The 25,171-nt window shown below is 45.0% G+C and overlaps 1 non-coding gene across 1 annotated transcript; it reads right to left on the minus strand.

The window, feature by feature from the left end:
- Nucleotides 1-18,901: 18,901 nt before the first annotated feature.
- On the minus strand, nucleotides 18,902-18,975 carry TRNAT-AGU (transfer RNA threonine (anticodon AGU)). The gene has a single exon. It is a non-coding gene; the product is annotated as a tRNA-Thr (tRNA).
- Between the last annotated feature and the right edge of the window lie 6,196 nt (nucleotides 18,976-25,171).

A 25,171-nucleotide genomic window follows, 5' to 3' on the forward strand; every position in this document is an offset into this window, starting at 1 on the left:
GTCTGCGTCGGCAGTGCTTCGAAGACCTGTTGGTGAATTAACCTCAGTTTAGCAGTCAGATCATGAAGATAATCGATCAACATTGGATATTCAAGATCAGATAACACACTCGGTCTAGGGACCCCCAAACATTGGCAGGGCGGCCAAACACAATCTCGTAGGGGCTAAGCCCTTCTCGGGAGTGTACAGTCGCCCTTGTTGACAATAGAGCTAAGGGTAAAGCGTCAGGCCACGAGAGACCAGTCGTAGCCTGAAACTTCGCTAACTTTAATTTAAGGGTGCCATTATAACCTTCAACCAAACCTGCTGACTGGGGATGATTGGCGCTGTGGAATTTCTGTGTAATTCCAAGGCCCTTACACACACTCTTCATCACACTCCCCACAAACTCACTTCCGTTATCAGACCATACAATCCGTGGCATTCCATACCGAGGAAAGTATTCCTTCAGTAGGATTTTTGCAGTGGACAAAGCAGTGTTATCTTTGAGAGGGTAGGCTTCGATCCATCGGGAGAATGCGCAAACCACAACTAAAACGTTCTTCAGGTTATTGCATCGCTCCATGTGGATGAAGTCTAGCTGAATCACCTCAAAGGGACATGAAGGGGGAGCAAAATGGCCAGGAGGTGTAGGGGTTCCCTTACCAGGATTTTACATCATACAAATCATACAATTCTTAACCAATCTCTCAGCACACTTAGTAATACCATCATTCTTCCATACAGGGGACAACAACTTGCAGATACCTTTCACACTAATATGTGCCAAGCCGTGTGCCATCGTCACAACAGCTAGCACATATGCATCCGGCAACATCCATCTCTTATTCTCCGACAAATCAATCCAACAGCCATTCGCATCCAACTTTCCCGTACTCTCTTTCCACTTCGTCTTTTCAGATTCAGTGGCCTCGTTCTGAATCGCTTTCACACTCTCGATAGTGTCCTCACACATACCAGTCTCTGTAGGCCACCTAACCAAACTCGTCACATACATTCTAGTACTAAGATTCCGGGCAGTCTCCTTAGCAATCTCATCCGCAAACGCATTACCACGACCAACATCATCCGTCACCTTACGGTGCACACTACATTTAATAATCGCCACCTGCTTGGGCAATGTAAGCGCGTCCAAAAGATCATTCACGAGCTGTCCGTGCTGAATCTTCGTACCATGCGATGTCATGAACCCTATCTCTCTCCACAAACGTCCAAAGCTATGGGCCACGCCAAATGTGTATTGGCTGTCCGTAAACACATTCACCCGTTTCCCTTTCGACAACACACATGCTCTAGTCAAAGCAATCAGCTCTGCCGCCTGAGCAGAATTCTGATTCAATCTCGCACTTTCCACAACAGTACTAAATGTCACCACAGCATACGCAGTCGTTACATCGCCATTCGGCAACTTAAAACACGACCCATCCACATACAAGGTCCCATCGGGATCTTCCAATGGAGTATTTTTCAGGTCTGCACGACCTTTTGTTTCCTCCTCGGTTCGTAAGTAGCAGTCATGAGGTGCTACTTCGTCTGATTCCATACTGATTGGCAACAAAGTCGCCGGGTTCAGGACGTTGCAACGTTTTATTTGAATGTGACTTGCCAAAAGCGTCAACTCATAACCAGACAATCTTGCACTTGTCAGGTGTTGAGTTTTCGTACGATTCAAGAGAGTGTCAACTGCATGCGGAACCATCACCGTAAGCATATTATCCATGACCAATCCTGCAGATTGTCGGATGGACACCGCAGCTGCCGCTGTTGCTCTCAGACAACTCGGCAATGCTCTAGCTACCGGGTCCAAGGTCGAGGAAAAATATGCACATGGACGTTGCTTACCGCCGAATTGTTGCGTCAAAACACTCAACGCACAACCTTCCCTCTCGTGAACGTATAGTGTAAACGGCTTACTGTAGTCAGGGGTACCTAACACAGGAGCCGAACACAACGCATCACGCAATTCAGAAAAACTTTTCTGACATTCTTCCGTCCATGGTAAAGGAGTTGGAACATCCTTACACGTAAGAGCCACCAATGGTTTTGCTAGCAATGAAAAATTTGGAATCCATTGCCTGCAGTATGACGTGATACCTAAAAAGGCACGTACATCTCTCTGAGTTGTTGGCACAGTTATTCGAGCAATCGCTGCAATTCTCTCTGGGGTCAACCTTCTTCCCTCCTTTGACAATAAGTGACCTAGATAGGTTACTTCTTGACAACAATATTGCAGTTTAGAAGGTGACACCTTATGATGTAAGTCACAGAGATGTTGCAACAATGACACCGTAGCAATTTTGCAAATGTCCTGAGTATCTGCAGCCACCAATAAGTCATCGACATATTGGATCAAGGTCGCACCGGCCAGCAACACAAACGCATCTAGTTGGCCCTTCATAGCTTGGCTATATATCGACGGGCTCTCACAGTAGCCCTGAGGAGCGCATTTGAACCTATAGCTGCGGCCACCGAGAGAGAAACTGAAAAGGTCCCTACTCTCCTCAGCAATCGGAATGCTAAAGAAAGCATTCTTCAGATCGATCACCGAGAACCAAGATGCAGAGGCTGGAATCAGAGTCAGTAGAGCCGTGATGTCAGGCACCACAGGGAACTGAGGAATCACAATTTTATTCACCTCCCGTAAATCGATAACAAAACGATAAACAGGTGGTTTTGATGGATCAGTGCGCTTCAAGATGGGCAGTACAGGGCTATTGCACACGTTTCCCCGAGTCTCCTCGATAACATCTTTCTCGATCAAATCGTAAATGATCGCTAACAGCGCTCGCTCACCATCAAGGGAGATACGATACTGGGGAATACGTGGCAATCGCACATTCAATTTCAAGTGAACAACATAAGGGGAGATGTCAAGCAGGCCCACGTCATTGGGGCCCGTTGCCCACAAAGATGCAGGAAGAGAACTCAATTCCGGTGGAAGCTTATCGATGGATAAGTACATAGGAGAGACAACTCTCTCACCCAACGTAAGCTTCACTCCCGCAGGAGAACAATACAGAGTCGCATACAGACGTTTTAGCAAATCCAGGCCCAAAAGATTTTCACCATAACCAGTAGTCAAAATCAAAGGAGCTTTCAGCTCACGTGGCGCAATTGTAAGGGGCAACGGACGAGAAACCGGATTGCTAACAGGGGCGCCAGAGAATCCAACGGAATCATTTGTTAAGCCAGACAAAGGTGCGCCAGGGAGTTTCGAATGCATGATGGAACTTTTCGCTGCACCAGTGTCCAACAGAAAAGTCTCAACTACGCCCGAGGTGGCAACTGCGACGTAAGGCCCTCTCTGATCAACCGGAACTGATACTACTCCCTCTCCTTGTCTATGGCTGTCCTAGTAATTACCGTCGTCAGCATCCTGATCGACGTAATAATCCTCCACATTGTACTGCGCAGATCTTCCTTGCGACGATCCGCGCTGATCAAAACAATTATTAGAGTCAGAAGAATTGTTAGAACGATCATTTTGAGCACCACGACCTCTACCACGTGATGCCTGTTGAGGACCACCACGACCTCCTCTAGATGAATTACCATTGTTTCGATCAAGCAAAACTGGACAATCGAATTTCAAATGACCCTCTCCCCTACAATAGGCACACTGATTGTACCCTAACGAAGATCTCTGCGAAGAGGAGTCATTTCGCGATTGCGACCTATTCGACTGAGACTGCGATCTATTCCGTTGTTGCGAATCATTCTGATTCGAACGTGGAGGATACGCTTGCTGCAACAACACTTTAGTTTTGAGTTCTTTTGTCTTTTTATCTGCTCGATCATTTTCTTCTTTCTCTCTATTCTCATAATATTGGGCCGTGGCCAATATTTGAGCAGAAGTGGAAACAGCCCACGCACTTTCTGAATTTTGTAATTTGCTGCTTAGGTCCGGCAACAAATTTGAGACAAACTTGTCCACAAACAATCGCTGACCTCCCTCGGTACCCATATCTTGACCACTATGATCAATGAATGCCTCCTCAAATCTTGTAAAGAAATCAGAGACACTCTCATCCTTCTTTTGTTTGCAAGCGGACAGTTTGTCCCAATTTACCTTCATAGCTGGCATAAGCGTCTTCATAAGAGTAATAATTCTCTGGGGCAAAGCCGTAATTAGCTGTTCAGGCTTGGCCCCACCAACTTGTCGGGTATCCGTCGCTGTAAGAGCAGCCCAATCACCTCCTAATTCTGCTACATGATTTTCCTGACGAATTTTCGCCCAAACCGGTTGCGGAACTACGTTACCAAACAACATATCAATGTCAGCCAGATTCATTATCGTAGCATCCACTAGCTGCGACAATTCTTTATAGTACCCTGCAGGATTTTTGCGAGGGTCAGGCAAAGATTGCTTTACCTGCAAAACCTCCGATCGTTTCCATGGGAGGTGTATCCACACTCTCTGGAAATGCGGCAGGATCGGCGGTGCAGCACCAGGGTTACCTGGCATCCACACTGGTGGAACTTCGTGCATAGGATACTGACCAGGCGCTGCAAGCGGTCCCTCAATGTCTTCTAAAAACAATTCCCTAGGCATTATAGAAGGATGAAAAGACAACAACTGCTCGACAGCACGCCGAACATTGCTACCCACCATTATTCCACTCGCAAACTGGAGCTGGAGATTAGTGAGAGCAGTCATTACATCATCAGATGCATCAGCCTATATTTGGTCACGTAGAACCTTGCACATTTCTTCAAACACGAACCTCTGTGTCGGTTCGTTAAATTGACAAAACGTATCAAGCACCACACGTGGAGGATTTCTAAGGGGGTATTTCATCCAACCCATCGCCATGTTATACAGCGAGTCACGTTCCCTACCACCGGGAAGCTGACTTCGTCTTTGAGGACCGTCCGAACCAGCGGACTCAAGAATAGGTCCAAGAGAATTAAAGAAGTTAGCAGCAACAGAAGGGGTACGACGTCGAACAGATGGAGAAGAAGAGTAACTCAACGGGGTGAGGTTCCGTGACGATTTGAACCCGTGTTTTCAATATTGTCGGAAATACATAATATTGGTATCAGCGAACCGCAAATGATCCATTTAGCATATCCTGGTGTTTTCGCTACGCTACGAGCAAGAGTACTCCTGTAACAAACACATTTCTGATCTACCCATGGCATCCATCTTAGATCATGGCAGCCATTTTGTGTTTCTTGCCCTCACATACGCAATAACCTTTGATCACTTCACTTCATTTCGATTAAGGACACGTAGCCTTAGCCGGTGATTCACCTCTTTAGTGACACGTGCACCTTGGAACAGAACACGCTGTAGCTGCATGACTCGACAAAGGCTGCCTCCTCTGCCCGAGGCCAGTCCTGCTATACTGGTTCTTGTGGTCGTTGGCCTGATCACGATTAGGCGGCCGAAGCCGGTAGCCTTGCCCATTTACAACCCACAAACATCCCTTATCCTGCTTTTCTATCTTCTGCACCTGGCTCTGCTCCTTTCCTTCTGGGCCTTTATTAGGGGGAGGTAACAAAATTTACGATGAGGCGGTCCGGGTCTTGAATGAAAAGTTGACATGAGATTATGATGGAAAAGTGGGAACCCCTCGTTCGTAATGTTTTGACATCAGATAGTGTCGAAGATTCCTGTGCAATGCCAAATATTTATTGTTTAGGACACAAAGGTTTGGGAATGTACTAACATGTGAAGAATTCGCCTGAAGCCCAATTTTTAGTATATAAGGAGTAACCCTCTTTGTACAAATTGAACAGGCTCCTAGACACTGCCCATGCGTAGTTTCTGTGACTTCTGTGTCCCTGCAGTAATAAACCTTTGGTCTTTGACGCCACCATCGAGAAGCCCGTGTTTCTGTTTATTTGTGCACCAAGACAGGTGGAACTCCGGGGTCTTCGGGTGTTGTTCCCTGACACCTCTGGACGGAACCAAAAAGTCCAGAACTCCAATTGGCGCCCAACATGGGGCGACGTCATTCGGTACCGGTCCAAAAGCCTGAAGAGTTCGAGAAGCTTCGTGTGAAGATTCCTGAGGGAGGCGCCCCACTTCATCGATCCCGGCATATCGCAAAAGTGGCCCGACGTTCTCTTCCACGAGGGTCCCCGTTCAGGACGGCTGCAGTGGGCCGTTGCCTTGAACGTCGCCCTGTCTTGGACCCGAGGTGCAGTCCTTAGTACGGCGAAACGTGACGGGTTTCTCCTTGGTGACGTCTTCAGTGCCTCAGTTAAGTATTTAGTGGTTGCTAGCTGGTTATCTCGTGAGGGTTGTTAAAATCCTTTTTGGTTCTTGGTTTGGTTTGGTTTCGTAAGATTATCACTGGTTGTTCTGGTTACGATAATCTATTTGGTTTGGTTTGGGTATCAATACGATACATTTGTTCTCTTTTGGTAGGCCTAAGTTCTTGGTTCGAGTGCACATTCTTGTTTGTGTTGTTTGTTCTGTGTTCCGGATTACAAAATGGTAAGTCGGAAAAATTGTATGTTGTCGTGTTTTGGTTGCAACAGCAATTCACGATTGGAGGACTCATGTCTGGTTCCTCCGATTGGGACTCCTTTATATGATCTTTACTGTAAGCATGGTGTGGGTCCTATATCTTATAATGAGGTATGGGTCCGATACACTGAAAAGGACGGTGTCCTTAGTTGGCCACTGCATGGTAGTTTTGAACCCGAAATCCTTGACAATTTAGAAGTGAAACTGTTTAAGAAGAAAGCCCGGCCGGCAATGTTTGATTCTTTCCGTTACTGGCGAAAAGAATCTAAACAGAGAGAGATTAAAAGGTTGAAGAAAGAACAGAAAGAGCAAGAGTTAACTTTAGAACAAGCGGCTAAGCAGCTGCAAGATAACGAGTCTGAGAAGGCAATGGAGATAGCCACTAGAGAGCGTAACTTAACGATAGATAAATGCTATCCTGCCTTGCCATCGAGTACGACTAAGATAGTAGAAGATCCCGAAAACGATCCTCTGTTGTCTTACTTGTTACGGTCACCACCACCGTATGCACAAGGTGCTACGGCTCCACCTGTACCAAATGTTCAATTGCCGGTTGCTGGACAACCTGGTATTCCTGTTCCTGCCCCTCAGAATCAAGCTCCTGTACCTCCTGTGGTCAATGTGAATGTTCCTACGGCACCTCCTCTTCCTGGGTTGCCGACTTCTCTACCTATACCTGTATCGCTTACACCTACTGTTCCACAAGCTATCTTCCTCGATACTCCTACTGTCCCGCTATCTGTTCCAACTGCTACTGTGTTCTCTGCATCTGCCAGTATGTTGACTCCGCTTTCTGTTCGTCGAAGAATCACTGATTCTGTCTCTAACATTCTGTCTCCTTTCTATAAATCTTTAATTAAGACTCCTACTTCTGACTCTGTACAAAGACGTAGTCAGCTCCCAAGTACTGAGGAACGGGGAATATTAGATTCCACGGCTCTCAGATGGATTTCGAAAAGTAGGAGATATAGTACAAGAGATGTACTAGATACATTTATGCAGTGGAATGAACCAACGCAACGATATGTCTTTGACGAGATGTGCTCTCTTTTACGTGAGGAACTAGAAGAAGATGACTCTGAATTGAATTTAGAAGACTTAATTAAGGTTCAGAAAGAGTTTGCTGCAGGAATGATAGTAGGTCATAATATAAAAGAAGCGATGGAACTGATTTTAAGTTATAGGAATGATCCATCACTTCGTTCACCGAGAGATTTAGAGAAAAGTAATACGAAGCTGAATCGCCAATATCCAATGAGGGAGGTTCCTCCAATTTGGCGCGACGCTGTACAAGCTGATGTTGCCAATGGTATTGTAGCTGCTCCGGCGCAATTCCAAAGAGTGTGGATACACATTCCGTGGAAGCGAGCCAAAGTGTTTGCAGTGAAACAGGCCTTGCCAGACCCGCGTAAGAATCCTGCTGGATACTATAAGGAATTAGCGCAAACAGTTGAGGCCTGTGTAATGAATCTGGCGGACATTGACATGTTATTTGGGAATGTAGTTCCGCAACCAATTTGGGCTAAAATTCGTAAGGAGAATCATCCAGTTGCCCTAGGTGGTGATTGGGCAGCTATCATTGCAGCGGATGGTCAGCAAATAGGTGGTTCCAAACCCGAACCTCTAATTGCCGATCTTCCAGGTAGGATAATCGACTTAATGAAGACTCTGATGCCCGCATTGCGTGTTAATTGGGACAAGTTGTCCGCATGCAGGCAAAAGAAAGACGAAAGTGTCTCCGACTTTTTCACGAGGTTCGAAGAGACTTTTGTAGATCATAGTGGTCAGGATATGAGCACAGAAGGAGGACAGAGACTGTTTGTCGATAAATTCGTACATAATTTGTTACCTGAGCTATGCAATAAATTAAAAGATTCCGAGAGTGCGTGGGCTGTATCTACAACTGCGCAAATACTTGCAACTGCACAGTATTATGAAAATAGGGATAAAGAAGAGAAAGAGAAATCAGATAAAAAGACGAAAGACTTAAAGACTAAAGTTCTTTTGCAGCAGGCATATCCACCTCGTATGAATCAGACTAATACACAGCAAGGTTCGTATCAAAGGACAGATTATAGTTCACCTAGGCCACAATACCAGTGGAATCAGTGTGCGTATTGTAAGAAAGAAGGTCATTATAAAAATGAGTGTCCAGTCTTGGCGCAAAATAACGCAGCAGCAGCTCAGAGAGGTCGTGGAGGTTTTGTGCAGAATTCTAGAGGTCGAGGACGAGGTGCTATGCCTCCACAGACGAATGATCGCCCTTCCAATCACTTTGATCAACGAAATGGACAGTCGGCCCAACAAAATAGATCTCAACAATATCATGTTGAAGACTATTGTGAAAATGATGAGGAATTTCAGCAAAATGGGTACTTGGACAGCCGTGGACAGAGAGAGGGAGTAGTATCAGTTCCAGTGGATCAGAGTGGGCCTTATGTCGCAGTAGCAACATCAGGTGTAGTCGAACCGTTTCTGTTGGATACTGGTGCCGCAAAAAGTTCTATCATACATGCGAAACTCCCTGGCGCACCTTTGTCCGGCTTAACAAATGTTTCTGTAGGTTTTTCAGGCGCCCCTGTTTACAACCCGGTATCTGGTCCCTTGTCTATTTCTTTTGGACCGTGTCAATTGAAAGCACCCCTGATTTTGACGACAGGTTGTAATGAAAATCTGCTTGGTTTAGACTTGTTAAAACGACTATATGCGACATTGTACTGTTCTCCGGAAGGAGTACAGCTTACGTTGGGTAAAAGAATCACCTCTCCGATGTACTTGTCTATGGATGCACTCCCGCCAGAGCTGCGTTCACTCCCTGATACTCTTTGGGCGACTGGTCCTAACGATGTAGGCCTTTTAGAAATACCACCATATGTAGTCACTTTGAAAGCAAATGTAAAATTTCCACGAATTCCTCAATATAAGATCTCTAATGAAGGTGAACGTGCACTTTTACTGATTGTGCAAGATTTGATTAAGAAAGGGGTGGTTGAAGAAACTAGAGGAAATGTCTGTAACAGTCCTGTATTACCGATTTTGAAACGAACTGATCCTACAAAGCCTCCAGTATATAGGTTTGTCATTGATCTCAGAGAAGTTAATAAGATTGTGGTCCCGCAGTTTCCTGTGGTTCCAGATATTACTGCCTTGTTAACATTGATTCCTGCTACAGCCACATGGTTTTCAGTCATTGACTTGAAAAATGCCTTTTTCAGCATTCCAATAGCCGAGGAAAGCAGAGATATTTTCGGCTTCTGTCTAGGAGGTCGAAGCTTCATATTTAAACGCGCTCCACAAGGCTATTGTGAGAGCCCATCCATTTACAGTCAGGCATTAAAAAGTCAGTTAGATTCCTTTGTACTTCCTCCAGGTTCTGCTCTAGTACAGTATGTAGATGATCTTCTAGTGGCTGCCGATGACAAGGAAACTTGCAAAGCAGCTACAATTTCGTTATTGCATCATTTGTCCAATTTGAATCATAAGGTGTCACCTTCGAAAATGCAATATTGCTGCCAAGAAGTGACCTACTTAGGTCATCTCTTGTCAAAGGAGGGAAGGAAGTTGACCCCAGAAAGAATAAAAGCAATTACGCAGATGAGTGTTCCTCGCACACAGAGAGAAGTGCGTGCCTTTTTAGGTATTACCTCTTACTGTAGGCAGTGGATCCCAAATTTTTCTCTTTTAGCAAAACCGTTGGTAGCTTTGACTGGGAAAAATGTTCCGAGTCCGGTGCCATGGTCTGCTGAATGTCAGGAGAGTTTTTCTGAGTTACGAAATGCACTTTGTTCAGCTCCTGTATTGGGCACACCCGATTACAGCAAGCCATTCACGCTCTATGTTCACGAGAGAGAAGGTTGCGCGTTGAGTGTTCTGACACAGAAATTTGGTGATAAACAACGCCCTTGTGCGTATTTTTCATCAACATTAGATCCGGTAGCTAGAGCGTTACCTAGTTGTTTGAGAGCTACAGCGGCAGCTGCGGATTCCATTCGACAATCTGCTGGTTTGGTGATGAACAACATGCTAGTGGTTATGGTTCCTCATGCTGTGGATACACTCATGAACAGAACCAAGACACAACACCTTACCAGTGCGAGATTATCTGGCTACGAGCTGACATTGCTAGCGAGTCATATTCAGATCAAAAGATGCAATGTATTGAATCCAGCAACACTGTTGCCGGCTAATCAAGAGTCGAGTGATTCCGAACCTCATGATTGTTGTTTCAAAACCGAGGAAGAGACAAAAGGACAAATTGATTTGAAAGACACTCCATTGTCAGATCCCGATGGCACGTTGTATGTTGATGGGTCATGCTTTAAATTGGAGAATGGTGATGTGACTGCTGCTTATGCAGTAACGACTTTGAGTACGATTGTGGAGACTGCAAGAGTGAGTCAGAATTCTGCCCAAGCTGCAGAGTTAATCGCTCTAACAAGAGCGTGTGTTTTAGCTAAGGGAAAGAGAGTGAATGTGTTCACAGATAGTCAGTACGCGTTTGGCGTGGCCCATAATTTTGGCCGTTTGTGGAAAGAAAGAGGTTTCATTACGTCCCATGGGACTAAGATTCAACATGGTCAGTTAGTTAACGACTTGTTGGAATCTCTAACCTTGCCGACCGAAGTTGCGATTGTGAAATGCAGTGCGCATAAAGCAATCACGGATGATGTTGGTCGTGGGAATGCTTTTGCTGATGAGACTGCTAAACAGACAGCTAGGAATATGATGAGTAGAATGTATGTTGCAACATCGGCAAGATGGATCTCCGAGTCTGGAATGTGTGAGGATACAGTGGAAAGTGTGAAAGAGATTCAGAAAGAGGCAACTGAGGAGGAAAAACGTGCATGGAAAGAAAGTACGGGCAAGTTGGATTCGAGTGGGTGTTGGATTGACTTGTCGGAACAACAGCGTTGGATGTTGCCTGATGCGTATGTGCTTGCAGTGGTGAAAATGGCGCATGGAGTAGCGCACATAAGTTCTAAAGGAATCTGTAATATGTTGGCCCCGGTCTGGAAGAATGATGGGATTAGTAAATGTGCAGAGAGAGTGGTGAAAAATTGTATGGTATGCCTGATGCATAATCCTGGCATGGGAACTCCTACTCCTGCTGGTCATTTCGCTCCACCCTCTTGCCCCTTTGAAGTGATTCAGTTAGACTTCATTCACATGGATCGGTGCAATAACTTAAAATACGTCCTGGTGGTAGTCTGTGCATTTTCCAGATGGATCGAAGCATATCCACTAAAGGACAATACTGCCCTATCAACTGCCAAAATTCTTCTCAAAGAATATTTCCCTAGGTTTGGAATGCCACGGATTGTATGGTCAGATAACGGAAGTGAGTTTATAGGGAAAGTTATGCAGAGTGTGTGTGCCGGTTTGGGTATTAAACAAAAATTTCACAGTGCAAACCATCCCCAGTCCGCTGGTTTAGTTGAGGGTTACAATGGCACCCTCAAACTAAAACTTGCTAAAATACAGGAATCCACGGGTTTATCCTGGCCAGACGCACTACCCTTGGCTTTGTTATCGACGAGAGCGACTGTGCATTCTAGAGTAGGGCTTAGTCCATACGAAATTGTCTTCGGCCGTCCTGCTAATGTTTGGGGAGTGCCTAGGCCGAAAGAATTTTGTTCTTTGGAATATCCAATGTTGATTGATTACCTTTACGACTTGACTGCTAAATTGAGTCTTATTCACCAACAGGTTTTCGATGCATTGCCAAAGCCTCCGGAGAGTCCAGGTCATCAGCTGAAACCCGGCGACCACGTTGTGGTACGAAATTTTACGAGGACAAAGAACCTTCAGCCCAAGTTTGTCGGCCCCTTCCAGGTGCTGCTTGCAACAAGAACTGCCGTTCGTGTGGCTGGACGCAAGCACTGGATACATGCAACTCATGTCAAACGTGTACCTTTGCCACTTCCTTACGACAACTGGGTGAAGAAGGGAATTGGTGCCTCTGAATTCGAGCAAACACCCAAGTTTATCCCTTTCAGCGATGCCGAATTGATAACTGACTCTCCTCCTGATACTACTTCTTTGACTCCTGAACACTTGCCCTCTGCATCAGAAGAAACTTTGCCATCTGCGAACTTGAACATTGCAAACTCTATTGACAACACACTGTTTCCTGATCAAACGGTTCCTGCAAAACTAAGATACAACTTACGATCTCGTAATATGGACAAATAAAGCAGGAAACTGCCTATTGTGATATTTGAAATTTTGAACTTTTGCCTTCAGCCAGGAAGTTTGCTATTGTTTTATTGTTTTTAAAATTGCCTTGCCGTCTGGGTAGCCGTAGGGTCGTGGCTGTGTACCTAGTTGAATCTGCGGGGGTCAGACACAAGGTCGATCTTTCTGTTGGTTCTGGGAACTCCCAGGGCTGATAGAGGCATTTTCATCTACGTACACATCATCAGTGGTCGCGAGCGGATTGTAGAAGATGGAGCTTCCTGCGCTGCAACGAGAAAATGTGATTTATGTTCGCAGAAACAGACTTTACAGAATCCTTCATAGTAAATGTTTTCTGATGCAATGTGCTATTACATTTTTAATTATTTTGATAACGTTGGTGGGTGGAATCGTTTTTGGTATAAATGTAATCTTTGTGCCAGTCACTATAGTACCTCCCCTTGATCCTGCTTCCTCTACTGTTTCTTCCATACACTATTTTCACTCGTTTCCTGAACATGAGCAAGCCCGACGCTCAGAATTCATTAATAACACTTTTGTACAGCTCTTGCACCAACACCAACTAGTAGTTAACACTACAGACTGCTGGGTGTGTGGCTTGATACCCCACACTATGGATAAAGGCATTCCCTACCTGGTTTTGCCTTTTAGCTATAATGGATCATTTCAGGCCTTTCAAACCATCTTTGCTTATGCCCTTGAAACCTATCCTCCGCGTCCACCACGTTCCACTAGATATAACTCTGCCAACAAAGCTTTAGTCCAGGGAATTATTGACATGATCAAGGACGTCAATAATACTCCATCTTACCCTAGAGACGAATTACGAGTATATTTGAGTTGGAATTCTTCAGAGTATCGCCTTAGTTTGGGAGAAAGCAAACGGAAAAGCTCCACTCCAATCTGGGTCGTACCTCACCGAGGTCAGGTCTGTTTGCAAGGTAATGGGAGAAATCCGAGAGCTCAGCTAGGGAGGAGTGAGTGCGTAGAGACTTACGTGTTTCCGTCTAACTCTTCCCCTGCTTTTCTTACTGCTAGGGGTACCTACATCATCTGTCAAGACAGAGCGTATACATGGTTGCCTGCTGACTTTTCAGGGTCATGTTATATTGCTCGACTGTTGCCTCCAACATACACTGCTTCTTCTGACTACCACAAAACCAGAGTAGCAAGAGGTGTTTTCAGGAAGGAAGACACCGCTGGTCAGGAAGCTGGAGACTTCTTCAAAGGCTTCCTTCCGTTCTGGGGGCCTATGGCCAATAGTAGAAACATACGTCAGCTAACACGGGTAGTTGAATCTACTATTACCGAAACTGCTGGTGCCCTTAGCAATTTGATTGCTGAGCTTCAGGCGGATAGACTCATGACGTTGCAGAACCGTATGGTTCTAGACGTAATACTTGCAGATCGAGGTGGGGTATGCAGAATGATCCAATCGAGCTGCTGTGTCTTTATTCCCAATAATGCTCCAACCGTCTATGAGGCGATCTCTAAGCTACACAAGATTTCCGACTCTATACACGTAGACAAGGGAAACTGGTCCTTCATGGAGTGGTTTTGGACTCTGATATCAGCGTGGGGATGGAAGGTTCTGATGGTCATTGGTGTCATCTTAGTATTCCTATTCTCATGCTGCCTGATTATCCAGTGTGGTCCTGCTCTGTGTAGTCTTTGTGCTGCAACCTGTTTTAGGAAACCACCTGCGTTTGGAGAAAAGGCGCGAGAAAGGATGATGATACAACAACATGTCACTGACCTGATGAGCATAGAATTAGACTCTGACATAGACTGAGTCATTGCCTATGTAAGGGCAAAAGGAGGGTCTGAGGTTCCGTGACGATTTGAACCCGTGTTTTCAATATTGTCGGAAATACATAATATTGGTATCAGCGAACCGCAAATGATCCATTTAGCATATCCTGGTGTTTTCGCTACGCTACGAGCAAGAGTACTCCTGTAACAAACACATTTCTGATCTACCCATGGCATCCATCTTAGATCATGGCAGCCATTTTGTGTTTCTTGCCCTCACATACGCAATAACCTTTGATCACTTCACTTCATTTCGATTAAGGACACGTAGCCTTAGCCGGTGATTCACCTCTTTAGTGACACGTGCACCTTGGAACAGAACACGCTGTAGCTGCATGACTCGACAAAGGCTGCCTCCTCTGCCCGAGGCCAGTCCTGCTATACTGGTTCTTGTGGTCGTTGGCCTGATCACGATTAGGCGGCCGAAGCCGGTAGCCTTGCCCATTTACAACCCACAAACATCCCTTATCCTGCTTTTCTATCTTCTGCACCTGGCTCTGCTCCTTTCCTTCTGGGCCTTTATTAGGGGGAGGTAACGAAATTTACGATGAGGCGGTCCGGGTCTTGAATGAAAAGTTGACATGAGATTATGATGGAAAAGTGGGAACCCCTCGTTCGTAATGTTTTGACATCAGATAGTGTCGAAGATTCCTGTGCAACGCCAAATATTTATTGTTTAGGACACAAAGGTTTGGGAATGTACTAACATGTGAAGAATTTGCCTCAAGCCCAATTTTTAGTATATAAGGAGCAACCCTCTTTGTACAAATCGAACAGGCTCCTAGACACTGCCCATGCGTAGTTTCTGTGACTTCTGTGTCCCTGCAGTAATAAACCTTTGGTCTTTGACGCCACCATCGAGAAGCCCGTGTTTCTGTTTATTTGTGCACCAAGACAGGTGGAACTCCGGGGTCTTCGGGTGTTGTTCCCTGACACCTCTGGACGGAACCAAAAAGTCCAGAACTCCAGGGGTAATAAGAGAAGTGTCAGAAACAGAAGAAACAGCAGGAGTAACCAGAACAGTAGGAGCAGCGGGAACAGGAGTATGGGGAAGTACAAGCGGAGGAGCAGTAGGGACGGAAGCAGGTAGAGGAGCAGGAACGGGTTGAAGAACGGGGACAGGTTGTGGAACAGGAGCAGGAGCAGGTGGAGGAACAGGAGCAGGGGGAACCACAGGAACTACAGTACCCTGTGCGTACGGAGGTGGTGACTTCAAGAGATAGGACAACAAGGGGTCCTCTACTACTTCCTCCTTCTTATCCGTACCCGTCGGTAAAACGGGGTAACACTTATCTATAGTCATACGCTGCAATCTATCGAAAACTTCCTTTTCCTTTTCCTCCTTATCTCGCTGGAACTGCTCTGCGTTTCTTACCGTTGTAACAATACCTTCTCTTTTATTACGCTTAAGCGGCTTGATTTCTCTCTGCTTGGCTTCTTTACGCCACAACCAAAAGGAATCAAACATGGCCGGCCTTGCTTTTCGTTGGAACAATTTAGCTTCTAGATTATCTAAAATTGGGGTCTCAAAACTACAATGAGGTGGCCAACTAAGGACACCGTCTTTTTTAGTATAACGAACCCAACACTCATTGAAGGTGATTGGACCCAAACCATGGAGGCTATACAACTCATGAGTTGGAGTTCCAACCGGAGGTATCGGACACGAGTCCTCCAGTCGGGAATCCGTACCACAACCCTTAAAGCAACTGAACAAAGTACTACAGCCAGGCATCGTGCACACTAACCGAGTTTCACAAACGTCAAGGGTTACGGGATTACACTATATCCCAGCAATGAGCAAAAACCCTTGGTTTTTGGCGACTGCAGACGTCAAATATCACAACAAAGAACAAAATACTAAGAACCACAAATACAATGGAACCATGCAACAACTAAGCACCCACAACAAAGGACTCTGGGAGCGACCCACAAATACTTAACTCAAAGATCGATGGCGTCACCAGGAAGGCCCGTCTATCGTCTCGCTGTAGCAAGGTCTACGCCAGGCGCCAAAACAGGTCTACAGTCAGGGCAGCAGTCCGTCGCAGCCGTCAGGAGTCGGGAATCTTCGCGGGAAAAGTCGTCGGGCCACTTGTTTCGACAACAGGATCGATGAAGCGGGGTGCACCTTCCCTCGGAGATTTCACACGAAGTTCCAAACGATCGTCGGGCTTTGGACCGGTACCACTGATGCAGCCCTACGTTGGGCGCCAACTGAAGGACTGGGTTAATTTAAGACCCAGCGGTGCCAGGGATAACACCTGAAACCTTCGTGGGTAACCTGTTCCGGTGTACAAATGACAGAGACACGGGACACTTCCTTGGGCGTCAAAGATTCGAGGTTTATTTACTGCAGGGAACACAGAAGTCACAGGAAGTACAACACGTGTAGGTTCGAGGAGACTGCTTCAACTTGTATCTGTGGATCGCTCCTTTAATACAGTTTTCTCTCATAGGTTAACATGGTACACAAAGGATTACAACTTGGTTCCCATCGTAAAGACCATAAGGGGTCGCTTTCATGTATTCAGGGCCCGGAACATAAAAACAGTAACATTTGGTAGTTCCCAACTGTAAAAGCACATCTTCTCACCATTAGTACATTCCAATCAGCAGTAAACAGATCGAGGATAAGGCGAAAAACAGGTGCAGAGGAAGACAGGAACGAAGAGGGTGTAAAAGGGGAGGTACCAGGAAACACGAGTTGCAGGAATCAAAAGGACGTGCCTAATGAGATGCACAACTGAGACAATAGTCCGGCACGGCAAGATGAGCCTCGAGCGGGGCCAGCTGCCTTGCAGTGTCATCCCCCTCATCATAAAGACACTTTCAAAGGAAATGTGTCTTCCGCAGGAGTTTGGGAATCCCAGGGTCGCGAAGCGGACAGCGACTGTTCGCTGGCTACTTGAGGGCAAGAAACAAAATGGATGCCGTATCTAAGATGGAACCCGTGGGTTCAGATGAAGAAACCCACGAAACAAACGAACGGTTTAGGGTAGCACAGCAAAAATGCGTACACCCACTAAACTCGTCATTTGCGGTTCATAGATACCAGACTCGGCCATATTCGTGCGAGTTGAAAACACCACTTACGATCGTCACGGAACCTCACTATAAAACCCAATTTCATTTATTGAATTCTTTAAAAAAAAAAATATGAAGGTATTAATATTGCTCAAATCTAGGTAGAAATTTCATCTACGTCTTTCTCATCGATATGTATTTTTTTCATTTTGCAATAACAGTATTCATTCTATAATCTTGAAAATACTTCTGTTTTTATAAGGTTTAAGATGATCTGTTCAACAGTAAGATGAATCAGACTTTTATATTTTAATTGTATCGGAATAAGACCTAATGAAAATGATTTGTTATATAACAATGAGAAAAGCAAGGCGCTGCTGAGATTTGAACTCAGGATCTCCTTTTTACTAAACAGGTGCTTTAACCAGCTAAGCCACAGCACCCACTTGATTCTTTATTTTGAAACACTTTTCTTTATGGTGTTCAAGAGAATATTGCTTTTTCACTTTCATATTCTTTTCTAAGTTCACACACTTCTCTACTCAAACACTTAAGATGAATGAAGACTCTTCACTCATTCAAAAACACCTCTCTAATTTGAAGTTTACCCTATTTATATCATTTTAAAATATACCTTGCTGAAGAATGGATTAGTTGAATTCAACAATAGAGTGATCATTCACCTCTATCTTGTTCTTTGTCATTTTCTTTTCCCTATTTCAGTCAATGCATTCCTACAAAAATCTTCACAATACCAAGCATTTTATTTAATTTTTAAGATAACTTATTCTAAAGTTCATAGAACCAGATGTTTATTCTTAAATTGTATTCAACACTTGTTTGATGAAAATTATTCGGAAAGCAAGGAGAAAACAGTTGGGTGCTGCTGATATTTGAACTCATGATTTCCTGTTTACGAGACAGGCGCTTTAACCACTAAGCCACAGCACCAACGTTAATAGTACAAAATGCATAAATAATTCATTGTTGATGATGAAAATGTGTTTTCTGCTATAAATTCTTCTTTATATGTATTGTAATCTTAAACACGAAAAGATACTCAATCACTACGCAAGTATTAATATGTTTTAATAAACAGGTACTCTCATAAAACCCAATTTCATTTCTTGAATTCTTTACAACTTTTTTTTCATGAAGGTAATAATATTGCTCCAATCTAGGTAGACATTTCATCTACGTCTTTCTCATAGATATGTATTTTTTTTATTTTGCAATAACAGTATTCATTCTATAATCTTGAAAATACTTGGGTTTTAATAAGTTTTAAGATGATCTGTTCAACAGTAAGATGAATCAGACTTTTATATTTTAATTGTATCGGAATAAGACCTAATGAAAATGATTTGTTATATAACAATGAGAAAAGCAAGGCACTGCTGAGAGTTGAACTCAGGATCTCCTGTTTACTAGACAGGTGCTTTAACCAGCTAAGCCACAGCACCCACTTGATTCTTAAGTTTGAAACACTTTTCTTTATGGTGTTCAAGAGAATATTGCTTTTTCACTTTCATATTCTTTTCTAAGTTCACACACTTCTCTACTCAAACATTTAAGATGAATGAAGACTCTTCACTTATTCAAAAACACCTCTCTAATTTGAAGTTTACCCTATTCATATCATTTTAAAATATACCTTGCTGAAGAATGGATTAGTTGAATTCAACAGGAGCTTTAACCACTAAGCCACAGCACCAACAGTAATAGTAAAAAATGCATAAAGAATTTATTGTTGATGATGAAAATGTGTTTCCTGCTATAAATTCTTCTTTATATGTATTGTAATCTTAAACACGAAAAGATACTCAATCACTATACAATTTTTTTTCATGAAGGTAATAATATTGCTCCAATCTTGGTAGACATTTCATCTACGTCTTTCTCATAGATATGTACTTTTTTCATTTTGCAATAATAGTATTCATTCTATAATCTTGAAAATACCTGCTGGATACAGATTGTACTGTACATATTGATGCAAAACCAACGTATTGCTGTTAAATGGAATGATAAGTGCCGGGGGGGGAGGGTACAGGGAGGGAATGGGGGAGTTGGGACGTTCTTGACAGCAGAAAACAGAAAATGTAAATGATTGAAATGTATACTGAAATATATGTCACGATGCGGAGAACTACTGTGTACATGTCTATGTTTTGCAGTGACCTAACTTGCAAATAAAGAAATTTTCAAAAAAAAAACATTGGCAGGGCGGCCGAACACAATCTCGTAGAGGCTAAGCCCTACTCGGGAGTGTACAGTCGCCCTTGTTGACAATAGAGCTAAGGGTAAAGCGTCAGGCCACGAGAGACCAGTCGTAGCCTGAATCTTCGCTAACTTTAATTTAAGGGTGCCATTATAACCTTCAACCAAACCTGCTGACTGGGGATGATTGGCGCTTTGGAATTTCTGTGTAATTCCAAGGCCCTTATCAGACCATACAATCCGTGGCATTCCATACCGAGGAAAGTATTCCTTCAGTAGGATTTTTGCAGTGGACAAAGCAGTGTTATCTTCGAGAGGGTAGGCTTCGATCCATCGGGAGAATGCGCAAACCACAACTAAAACGTACTTCAGGTTATTGCATCGCTCCATATGGATGAAGTCTAGCTGAATCACCTCAAAGGGACATGAAGGGGGAGCAAAATGGCCAGGAGGTTTAGGGGTTCCCTTACCAGGATTGTACATCATACATATCATACAATTCTTAACCAATCTCTCAGCACACTTAGAAATACCATCATTCTTCCATACAGGGGACAACAACTTGCAGATACCTTTCACACTAATATGTGCCAAGCCGTGTGCCATCGTCACAACAGCTAGCACATATGCATCCAGCAACATCCATCTCTTATTCTCCGACAAATCAATCCAACAGCCATTCGCATCCAACTTTCCCGTACTCTCTTTCCACTTCTTCTTTTCAGATTCAGTGGCCTCGTTCTGAATCGCTTTCACACTCTCGATAGTGTCCTCACACATACCAGTCTCTGTAGGCCACCTAACCGAACTCGTCACATACATTCTAGTACTAAGATTCCGGGCAGTCTCCTTAGCAATCTCATCCGCAAACGCATTACCACGACCAACATCATCCGTCACCTTACGGTGCGCACTACATTTAATAATCGCCACCTGCTTGGGCAATGTAAGCGCGTCCAAAAGATCATTCACGAGCTGTCCGTGCTGAATCTTCGTACCATGCGATGTCATGAACCCTCTCTCTCTCCACAAACGTCCAAAGCTATGGGCCACGCCAAATGCGTATTGGCTGTTGGCTGTCCGTAAACACATTCACCCGTTTCCCTTTCGACAACACACATGCTCTAGTCAAAGCAATCAGCTCTGCCGCCTGAGCAGAATTCTGATTCTGTCTCGCACTTTCCACAACAGTACTCAATGTCACCACAGCATACACAGTCGTTACATCGCCATTCGGCAACTTAAAACACGACCCATCCACATACAAGGTCCCATCGGGATCTTCCAATGGAGTATTTTTCAGGTCTGCACGACCTTTTGTTTCCTCCTCGGTTCGTAAGTAGCAGTAATGAGGTGCTACTTCGTCTGATTCCATACTGATTGGCAACAAAGTCGCCGGGTTCAGGACGTTGCAACGTTTTATTTGAATGTGACTTGCCAAAAGCGTCAACTCATAACCAGACAATCTTGCACTTGTCAGGTGTTGAGTTTTCGTACGATTCAAGAGAGTGTCAACTGCATGCGGAACCATCACCGTAAGCATATTATCCATGACCAATCCTGCAGATTGTCGGATGGACACCGCAGCTGCCGCTGTTGCTCTCAGACAACTCGGCAATGCTCTAGCTACCGGGTCCAAGGTCGAGGAAAAATATGCACATGGACGTTGCTTACCGCCGAATTGTTGCGTCAAAACACTCAACGCACAACCTTCCCTCTCATGAACGTATAGTGTAAACGGCTTACTGTAGTCAGGGGTACCTAACACAGGAGCCGAACACAACGCATCACGCAATTCAGAAAAACTTTTCTGACATTCTTCCGTCCATGGTAAAGGAGTTGGAACATCCTTACACGTAAGAGCCACCAATGGTTTTGCTAGCAATGAAAAATTTGGAATCCATTGCCTGCAGTATGACGTGATACCTAAAAAGGCACGTACATCTCTCTGAGTTGTTGGCACAGTCATTCGAGCAATCGCTGCAATTCTCTCTGGGGTCAACCTTCTTCCCTCCTTTGACAATAAGTGACCTAGATAGGTTACTTCTTGACAACAATATTGCAGTTTAGAAGGTGACACCTTATGATGTAAGTCACAGAGATGTTGCAACAATGACACCGTAGCAATTTTGCAAATGTCCTGAGTATCTGCAGCCACCAATAAGTCATCGACATATTGGATCAAGGCCGCACCGGCCGGCAACACAAACGCATCTAGCATATCAGCCAGGAATTGGAATTCAAGCAATAAACTTGCTTTTCTAGAGTCACTAGCCAACACCATCCCATCTGCTCAAGATGAGATCAATTCCTCGGTCTCCTCGCTTACCAATTGGCTCAACACGGCCAGGGATTCTCATGCCCCTCTTAAAAAAATCAAACGGGCAAGACGAGCTGACGCTAATCGGTGGTTCTCCACTGACCTTAAAGCAAGGAAACTGGCCTTACGACAATTAGAACGTCAATGGCGTCGGAAATATGATCCTGATCTAAAAAAGTCCTTTACGAAAGCTAGGAAAGAATACATGATGGCCATCCAGTCGGCGAAAGCGTCCTATTTTTCTGCCAAAATCTTGGAATCTACAAATAAGTCTAAGGACATCTTTTCCATCCTCAATGAACTCACAAACCTTGACACGGTCCGACCCAAGATTATCCCCACCCAGTCTCTATGTGATTCACTTAATGTCTACTTTATTGACAAAATACTGGACATCAAAGCCAGTATCCCCCGACCAGTGTCTCCCCTTACCACTGGCATGTCAATTAAATCAAATCACTACACTCAGAGCAGCTTCCCACTCATCACCCAGGATCAATTTCGGGAATTACTATCTAGAGTAAAATCCGGTGCCCCTTCAGATAGCTGCCCACCCCACATCTTAAAAGAGTGCTTCCTGACCCACCCAGTCCCGGCCCTTACACTCTTGAATAAATCCTTGACTCTTGGCTTAGTCCCCACAGCTTTCAAAGAAGCCATTGTCATTCCGCTTCTAAAAAAACCGGGGGCAGATCCAGCCTGTAAAGCCAACTTTCGGCCGATCTCGCTGCTGCCCTATCTGGCAAAAGTCCTTGAGGCACACCTGGCCAAATGCTTATCTAACTTCCTTGAGGAATCCTCCTGCTTCGACCCCCATCAGGCAGGCTTTCGGCCTGCTCACTCAACCGAAGCAGTAGTCACGACAGTTCTGGACATCCTGCGCGATTGTGCTGACAGACGCTCTCCCCAAGCCCTGGTGCTCTTAGACCTCTCGGCCGCTTTTGACACGGTCGACCACGACATCTTGGTCGACCGTGTCAAACAAGCTGGCGTCAGGGACTTAGCTGCCGGCTGGCTGAGATCTTTCTTGACTGACCGTAACCAAACTCTGCGCCTTGGTGATTTAATGGGCTCCAAACAGGCTATCACCTGTGGAGTGCCACAGGGCTCCTCCCTGTCTCCTCACCTATTTAATTTATATATACTCCCTCTGATTCAGACCTTAAGAGACAACCAGGTGAGAGTCTTGAACTATGCAGACGACTTACAGCTGCTGTTCACCATCGATAACACCGAAGACTCCATACGGCACTTCCAGTCCACCATGAGCTACATTAAAGCTTGGATGGACCAGAACCAGCTCAAATTAAATCCGGGTAAAACGGAACTAGTCCTAACAGGTGAAAGCAGTAAGTACTGGGGCCCGCATTATTGGCCTTCTGGACTAGGTCAAGCTCCAATACCTTCCCTGTCAGCCAAAACACTTGGAGTCACCGTGGACCGAGACTTGTCTCTTAAAACTCAAGTTGGTCAAGTGGTCTCCAAGTGTTTTTTCCAACTGAAGAAAATCCGGAAGGTACGCCGCCTGCTTACATCCGATGCACTTACCCAGGTGGTTATCTCTACTGTACTGCCCCATCTGGACTACGCGAATGCCATCTACATAGGCCTTCCCAACTACCTAACTAAGCGACTCCAGATGGCACAGAACCATGCCGCAAGGCTAATTCTGAACCAACCTAGGCGCCAGGCAGCCACCCCCCTCCTTAGGAAACTACACTGGCTCCCTGTGGTCCAGCGATGTGCCTTTAAAACTGGTTGCATAATCTTCAAGTCCCTTTACTATAAAGCCCACTTTTCATCAACAACCTGATTTCCAAGTACACTCCGTCCCGCAACCTACGCTCACTCCACCAGAACCTCCTGCAGTCGCCTTCCTTCAACCTAAAGCGTGCAGGAGGTCGTAGGTTTGCTACCCTTGCTTCCCGCTTGTGGAACTCTCTCCCTATGGAGACCCGGAATTGTCAAGATCTCCTCTCCTTCCGGAAAGCCATGAAGACCTGGCTGTTCAGACAAGCATTTTCATAACCCTCTTCCCTCTATGTTCATGTTATTGCTGATCACAGCGCCAAGCAACCAACCGGTGTTAGTGCGCTCTAGAAATATTTTTATAACATAACATCTAGTTGGCCCTTCAAAGCTTGGCTATATATCGACGGGCTCTCACAGTAGCCCTGAGGAGCGCGTTTGAACCTAAAGCTGCGGCCACCGAGAGAGAAACTGAAAAGGTCCCTACTCTCCTCAGCAATCAGGATGCTAAAGAAAGCATTCTTCAGATCGATCACCGAGAACCAAGATGCAGAGCCTGGAATCAGAGTCAGTAGAGCCGTGATGTCAGGGACCACAGGGAACTGAGGAATCACAATTTTATTCACCTCCCGTAAATCGATAACAAAACGATAAACAGGTGGTTTTGATGGATCAGTGCGCTTCAAGATGGGCAGTACAGGGCTATTGCACACGTTTCCCCGAGTCTCCTCGATAACATCTTTCTCGATCAAATCGTAAATGATCGCTAACAGCGCTCGCTCACCATCAAGGGAGATACGATACTGGGGAATACGTGGCAATCGCACATTCGATTTCAAGTGAACAACATAAGGGAAGATGTCAAGCAGGCCCACGTCATTGGGGCCCATTGTCCACAAAGATGCAGGAAGAGAACTCAATTCCGGTGGAAGCTTATCGATGGATAAGTACATAGGAGAGACAACTCTCTCACCCAACGTAAGCTTCACTCCCGCAGGAGAACAATACAGAGTCGCATACAGACGTTTTAGCAAATCCAGGCCCAAAAGATTTTCACCACAACCAGTAGTCAAAATCAAAGGAGCTTTCAGCTCACGTGGCCCAATTGTAAGGGGCAACGGACGAGAAACCGGATTGCTAACAGGGGCGCCAGAGAATCCAACGGAAACATTTGTTAAGCCAGACAAAGGTGCGCCAGGGAGTTTCGAATGCATGATGGAACTTTTCGCTGCACCAGTGTCCAACAGAAAAGGCTCAACTACGCCCGAGGTAGCAACTGCGACGTAAGGCCCTCTCTGATCAACCGGAACTGATACTACTCCCTCTCCTTGTCTATGGCTGTCCTAGTAATTACCGTCGTCAGCATCCTG

The sequence above is a fragment of the Lissotriton vulgaris genome, chromosome 12 (assembly GCF_964263255.1).
Source record: "Lissotriton vulgaris chromosome 12, aLisVul1.2, whole genome shotgun sequence".
Classification (NCBI taxonomy): Eukaryota; Metazoa; Chordata; class Amphibia; order Caudata; family Salamandridae; genus Lissotriton; species Lissotriton vulgaris.